Below are 8,071 nucleotides of genomic sequence, written 5' to 3'. Positions count from 1 at the left end.
TTAAACCATTCAGTCCATCAAGTCTATTCAATCATGGCTGATCTATCTTTTCCTCTCAACCCCATTTGCCTGCCTTCTCCCCATAACCCTTGACACCCTCAGACTGATGCAGACAAGGAAATCTCATTATGCATTTTCCATTATTACCTTGAAGTTTACATTGGTCATTGTACCTCGACTTGTGGCCTAGAGCAAAATGGTGCCTGGTGCAAGGCAAATTGAGGGTAGAAGTAAATCCAGGATCCTAATCTCCAGGCAATATCAGCCTCTGGAAATGTCCAACAATGCATAATCCCCGAGGTGGAATAAGTCATGCGTGCTTCAATATCTGCCTGTGCTCATAGGAATCTAGCAATTTCCAGTGTCTGAGATGCTACTTGTTCTTTGCTGAAATTATTATTTTTGGCTTGGCTGGCCGCATCATTGCTGTAAATTGGAAGACAAGGTAGATGTCTACTTGAAATAAATTATGCAGTGAAGTCGAAAGTCAATATGACATGACCTCCAGGGAAAGAGCAGTCCTGGTATAAGAATGGGGCCAAGGATCTGTCTGTAGGATGTCACATATATTCATGAGGAAAAACTTTTTCACCCAGAGAGTTGTGAATCTGTAGAATCCTCTGCAACAGAAGGCAGTGGTGGCCAGTTCACTGTATATTTTCAAGAGAGAGTTAGATATAGCTCTAAGGGCTAATGGAATCAAGGAATATGGGGAAAAAGTAGGGGGTACTGATTTTGGATGATCATCCATGATCATATTGATTGGCGGTGCTGACTCGAAGGGCCAAATGGCCAACTCCTGCACCTATTTTCTATGTTTCTATGATAATGACCTTGAGAAAACTGAATCTCCAAATACCTTTTATAGCAGGTTGGACAGGCTTTCTTGAAAGATTTCTTCGAGTAGGATCTCACTGATGGACACATCTTTTCCTTCTGCCCTGCCTCAGGTCTCCCACCCACCTAGAGAAGACATCCAAAGATCAAACAGTGCCTCCAGAACCGAAGTGCTGTCAGTCGTGCCAATCTTTGAATGTGCTTCCAAGCAGCTAAATCTTGGCCAAACAAATTCTGTTCTTTCCAGTCTCTCAACGTCAGAAGAGTTCTACTGCAGTTGTTGGGAGAGGATTTTTGCTTTAGGTTGAAACATATATTACATGAATGCTGGTATCATTAGGTACTGCTTTGGGCAGCACTGCGGGGGTGCATCCTACCAACAACTCAGGAGCAGTCCTGAGTTACTATCTACCTCATTGTAGACCCTCTGATTATCTTTAATTAGACTTTATTCAACTTTATTTTGCACTAAACGTTACTCCCTTTATCATGTATCTGTACGCTGTGGATAGCTCGATTGCAATCATGTATTATCTTTCCGCTGATTGGTCAGCACGCATTAAACGCATTTCACTGTACATTGGTACACGTAACAATAACCTAAACTAAACTAATGCTGAGAACTGTCAAGTGCATTGATATGAGTGGTGCATAGAAATGCCTGGTCAAATGTTGCACTTGTTGTGGGGCAACTTCACCAGGAAATAATCTCCAAAATGGGTAAAATTGAAGGTTTAAAATGGTTGCTATTTCATTCAATTTTCAATACTAAGGCGAGTATTCATTTTTCTTCCCTCTGCTTCTGTCAGGAAGCTAAAGGGATCACTTTCAATACATGCACCTTGAGAAAACTCCTTGCTGTCAAAAACTGTCATCCTATCAGACTAGCTGAATTCAACAGAAGTTTGAAAATAGCTGATGGAGGATATGAGATGAATGACACAGCAGTGAAGTGGTCCGTGAAAGTGTCATAGTTCAAATTTCCTAATTGGACTTATTTGATGCATTCAGTCGTGATGCCAACTGCTAATCGAAGATTTCTTAGAACAGATAAAAGCCGATGACATTGTCAAAACCAAATGTAGAAAAGGGAATAGCTGTTCATGACTGTATCTAGGATTCTGGCACAAAATGTCAAGTCAAGTAATTTCAGGGAAAATTGAGTCGTGCTTTTATTTTCACACTTTTGATATCTCTTTTACAAAAACTTGATTTTCTTCTCCGGGGTTGTTTCTCATCAGACTGCCTTTTATTGCAGTTTATATTTGTCAATTCATCAAACTTTGTGACAATTCAATCATTTGATTTTCTGAAGACTGTAATTCTCCCTCTAATTCGCTTTTCTCTACAACTGCCCAGAGTGACAAGTTGCCCTGAAAAGACTGAAAAGACTTATTCTGGCAGCAATGTGAATGCCAGTCATGTCAATTGGCTATTAATGCAATAGTCCCTTTCATGTAGAATGTAGACAAGTTTTATTAAAGAAGATGTTATTTCAAACAGCTTTCCACAGAACATAATTTGACTCTAAAAATAAATAAAATAAAGTGAAAATATTACTTTATTCATCTAAAATAGACTAGCAATTTTATAAAATAGGTTATGTTAGTGATACCATGAGGAGCAATTGGTTTAGGATGAATGGACTGTCAATTTGCAATAAAACAAAATGTTGTAAAAACATCTGCAGTTCCATCTTACACATATCTGCTCCACTGCAAAATCTTCTCAAGGTATGCTGACTTTGAAGATGTCCTCCTCCTCTCTCTGACTGGAGTTCTGTGAGGCCCTGTCTCACTGCTCCCCTCCTGTGATTCCTCCAGAAATGGCTGAAGAAGGGTCTCAACCCGAAACATCATCTATTCCTTTTCTTCAGAGATGCTGCCTGACCCGTTGAGCTACTCCAGCATTTTGTGTCTATATTTGATGTAAAATCAACTTCAGAATAAAAAGGTATCTCTTGCTGAAGAGCAGATAAATGTATGGCACCAACCTGATAGACAAAACTTCATGGTACAGAATCTGTGGAGCAAAAGGTGTGAGTAGATGTTTTGGGCCAAATCCTGGCATCAGGGCTAAAGTGAACCGGAAATATTGCCGGTATCGAGCAGTGTATAGGAGGTGGCATTCACTCTGGTAAAGGATGAGTGGAACCAGATGTGAAGCAGATGATAGGGGGATATAACCAGGTGGAGAAGTTGCATTGATAGTGATGGAATTGAATCCTTTATTTGTCATTCAGACCTTTTGGTCTGAACGAAATGTCGTTGCCTGCAGCCATACATGTAATAATAAACAACACACAATAAACACAAATTAACATCCACCACAGTGAGTTCACCAAGCACCTCCTCACTGTGATAGAGGCAAAAGTCTTAGAGTTACTGTCTCTTCCCTCCTCTTCTCCCTCTGCACTGAGGCGAAACCCCACCGGGAGATGGTAAGTCAGTCCCGCGGTACAAGCTCCGCGGCCCGGGGGTTGTCGAAGCTGCCGCTCTCCAGTCCAGCAGGAAGATAGGAATCAGACAGTGGGAGGGGATGGTGCTATGTAAGGATTATAGAAACAATGTCAGCTAAAAGGGAGTTTAGTTTAGTTTAGAGATACAGCACGGAAACAGGCCCTTCGGCCCACCGAGTCCGCACCAAACTATGATTCCCGCACGTTAACACTATCCTGCACATACTAGGGACCATTTACACTTATACCGAGCCACTTAACTTACAAAACTTACATCTTTGGAGTGTGGGAGGAAACCGAAGATTTTGTAGAAAACCCACGCAGTCATGGGGAGAATGTACAAACTCCGTACAGACAGCACCCGTAGTCAGGATCAAACCCGGGTCTCTGGCACTCCAAGCGCCAGAAGGCAGCAACTCTACCGCTGCGCCACCGTGCCACCCGTGTTGTCTGCTAAATTAGCAGTACCACATTTCAAACCCTGCTTAGGAATAGAAGTAGATGTTTTGGAACAATGCTTAGGCTAACGAAGGATAAACCATGAGGCCACCTGTGAGGCCACTAAGATAAGCTTTTGCCTTCCTAGAGATCCAAGACTAGCTGGGCTTGTGATAGGACACATAATGTAACTCACACCCTTATGACAAAAAGGAAAGTAGCCAGTTTTGACACATTGTCACCTGTTGTTCTTGGAGATTAACTTGTTATATATGTGTATGCTTTGACCGATAGGAGCTTCACCTTCAGAAGAGAGAGAGAAGGACCTCCCCTGGAGGGATTGAGAGATCTGGACTGTGGTTTGTGCCAGCGCCAGCCAGTGTAGACAGGAGACTCGGATACACAGAGGGGCATGGGGTCTGTTATTTTGTTTTATTACTTTATTAATAATTTTTCTGTATTTTACTTGTACGATGCCATAATAAATAGTTATTTGTGCTCTTCAAATTGTTCTTTCTCCATTCATTGATCTGAATCCTTGAATTCTGCATATATTGTGTTACAGATGGGAAGGATGAACTAAGGGAGAAGAAAACAAGGTGAACTGGTGAGTATATGAGGAAGGAGAGCATAAGGAACGTAGGTTACCTGGATTCTTTAATTCAATATTGGTACCATGTGTAGGAAGGAACTGCAGATGCTGGTTTATGCGGAAGATGGACAAAGGATCTCAACCCGAAATGTCACATAACCTAATCCTTTTCTCCAGAGATGCTGCCTGACCTGTTGAGTTACTCCAGTATTTTGTGTCTATCTTCAATATTCATACCATTAGGTTATACCTACCCATGCAGAAAATCAGATGATCCAATTTGCATTTGGCCTCCATGAAGCAACAAAGAAAGCTAAGGGTAGCTTGTTATGGCAGTCAGAATGAGTGACGAAAGGATTTGCATCTTGAGTTGGCCTTGCAGAGAGAGAAGGTGCTCTGCAAATTGATCATCTCATCAATGCAGTTGTACAGGGTCTTGGTGAGACCATCTGGAGTATTGCGTACAGTTTTGGTCTCCTAATCTGAGGAAGGACATTCTTGCCATAGTGGGAGTGCAGAGAAGGTTCACCAGACCGATTCCTGGGATGTCAGGACTTTCATATGAAGAAAGACTGAATAGACTTGGCTTGTACTCGCTAGAATTTAGAAGATTGAGGGGGGTTTTATAGAAACTTACAAAATTCTTAAGGGGCTGGACAGGCTAGATGCAGGAAGATTGTTCCCGATGTTGGGGAAGTCCAGAACAAGGGGTCATAGTTTACGGATAAGGGGGAAATCTTTTAGGACTGAGGTGAATCTCTGGAATTCACTGCCACAGAATGTAGTTGAGGCCAGTTCATTGGCTATATTTTTTAGAGGGAGTTAGATGTGGCCCTTGTGGCTAGAGGGATCAGGGGTATGGAGAGAAAGCAGGTACAGGATACTGAGTTGGATGATCAGCCATGATCATATTGGACGGCGGTGCAGGCTTGAAGGGCTGAATGGCCTACTCCTGCACCTATTTTCTATGTTTCTATGCTTAGTTTCACCAATAGAGAGGATGCAAAGAGGAGCTGGTGAACTGTTGAAATGATCAGACTCACACGTAGTGATTAGAATCCATAGTCTTTTATTAGCAACTTTATAGAGGAAACACTAGGTGCTTTTGTCTCCATGCATTCAGCTAGGGGGGGGGGGGGAAGAGAGAGAGAGCGAGCGAGCTGAGAGAGAGAGAGAGAGAAGAGAGAGAGTCGAGAGATAGTAGAGAGAGAGAGAGATAGATATGAGACGAGAATAGATATATATCTCTCTATCGATCAGCGTGCTACTATCGCTATCGAGATCTCTCTCTCTGCGACTCTCTGACTCTCGCTGCTTCTCTCTCTCCTCTCTCTCCTCTATCTCTCTCTCTCTCTCTCTCTCTCTCCCCCTCTCTCTCTCCCGCTCTCTCTCTCTCTCTCTCTCTCTCTCTCTCTCTCTCTCCTCTTCTCTCTCTCATCGCTCCGCTCTCTCTCTCGCTCCTCTCTCTCTTATACTCTCTCTATCTGCTCTCGCTCTCTCGCATCATCTCTCTCTCTCTCTCTCTCTGCCTCGTCTCTCTCTCTCTCTCTCTCTCTCTCTCTCGTTCTCTCTCTTGCTGCTCATCTCTCTCTCTCTCTCTCTCTCTCTCTCTCGCTTCTCTCTCTCTTCTCTCTCTCTCTCTATCTCTCTTCTCTCGCTCTCTTACTCTCTTCTCTCTCTCTCGTCTCTCTCTACTCTCCTCTCTCTCTCTCTCTCTGCTCTCTCTCGCTCTCTCTCTATCTCTCGTCTCTCTCTCTCTGAGAGTAGAGAGATGAGAGAGATTGCCTGTGGGCGAATCAGCAGTATGAGTGACATAAGGAATGTGTGGTAACATATTTATATTATGCATAATCCGTGTGGTAACATATCTATATTACTAAATGTCTGATCTTTACCACTTCCTGTTGTTCTGTATATTGATTGTAGGAAAAATGCCGCCAATTACGGCTGTGATTTTTGGCCATCTTACTCAGTCCCCCGGTGCTGCGCAGGACAAGAGGATTTTTCCCATCGATGACAAATAAAATAATTATTTGTGTTTAAAAAATGTTGAGATTCCCTCTCCTGAAAGCCAAGCCCCTTACAGAGGGACTATAAAACTCGGAAGTGTTGAGCGCCTCAGTCAGTCTTTGCAAGATGGGGGCGCGAGAGGGTCACGTCTCTCAGTCTGCTGGGAATAACACTGAAAACATGTCTACTAAACTGTGAGTGGTTTTACTGACCTGTCAGTGCCCTTAATGTGGTTTGAAAATATAGTTTGGAAATGCGAAAGCTGTGTTATCTTTGGTTTGGAAATGCTAAAGCTGTGTTGCCTTTGATTTGGAAATGCTAAAACTGTGTTGCCTTTGGTTTGGAAATGCTAAAGCTGTGTTGCCTTTGGTTTGGAAATGCTAAAGCTGTGTTGCCTTTGGTTTGGAAATTCTAAAGCTGTGTTGCCTAATTATCAACCATATAACAACCATATAACAATTACAGCATGGAAACAGGCCATCTTGGCCTTTCTAGTCCGTGCCGAACATTTATTCTCCCCTAGTCCCATCTACCTGCACTCAGACCATAACCCTCCATTCCTTTCCCGTCCATATACCTATCCAATTTATTTTTAAATGAAAAAATTGAACCTGCCTCCACCACTTCCACTGGAAGCTCATTCCACACAGCTACCACTCTCTGAGTAATGAAGTTCCCCCTCATGCTACCTCTAAACTTCTGTCCCTTAATTCTCAAATCATGTCCTCTTGTTTGAATCTTCCCTACTCTCAATGGGAAAAGCTTATCCACGTCAACTCTGTCTATCCCTCTCATCATTTTAAAGACTTCTATCAAGTCCCCCCTTTACCTTCTGCGCTCCAAAGAATAAAGACCTAACTTTCTCAACCTTTATCTGTAACTTAGTTGCTGAAACCCAGGCAACATTCTAGTAAATCTCCTCTGTACTCTCTCTATTTCGTTGACATATTTCCTATAATTTGGCGACCAAAATTGTGCACCATACTCCAGAATTGGCCTCACCAATGCCTTGTACAATTTTGACATTACATCCCAACTTCTATACTCAATGCTCTGATTTATAAAGGCCAGCACACCAAAAGCTTTCTTTACCACCCTATCTACACGAGATTCCACCTTCAGGGAACTATGCACAGTTATTCCTAGATCCCTCTGTTCAACTACATTCCTCAATTCGCTAGCATTTACCATGTACGTCCTATTATGATTTGTCCTGCCAAGATATAGCACCTCACACTTATCAGCATTAAACTCCATCTGCCACCTTTCAGCCCACTCTACCAAATGGCCTAAATTAAAGTTGCCTTGCCTAATTAAAGTTGCCTTGCCTAATTAAAGTTGCCTTCCATATAATTAAAAGTCTAATCTTGACCACTTCCTGTTTGCATTTAATATTGATTTTAGAAAAAACGCTGCCACGTACGGCTGTGATTTTTGGTCATCTTACTCAGAGTCCCGCTCCCCTCATCAGGTGCCAAGGACTTTTCCCATTGATGTAAATAAATGAGTTATTAGTGTTTAAAAAATGTTGAGATTCTTTCTCCTGTCAATCCCGCCATGAAGGCCATGCCCCTTCTGGTGGGAGGGGGGGAGGGACTATAAAACCCAGAAGTGTGGGCCTGGCTCAGTCTCTGCAAGATGGAGGAGGGATAGGTCACAACTCACTGCCTTTAGTGGCCTTGCACCCTGCTTGAAATGGTATGAAACTGCAGTTGAATTTGGTGGCCTTGCACCCT

This window comes from Amblyraja radiata, chromosome 3, assembly GCF_010909765.2.
Source record: "Amblyraja radiata isolate CabotCenter1 chromosome 3, sAmbRad1.1.pri, whole genome shotgun sequence".
Taxonomy (NCBI): Eukaryota; Metazoa; Chordata; class Chondrichthyes; order Rajiformes; family Rajidae; genus Amblyraja; species Amblyraja radiata.
This window is presented reverse-complemented; position numbering follows the sequence as displayed.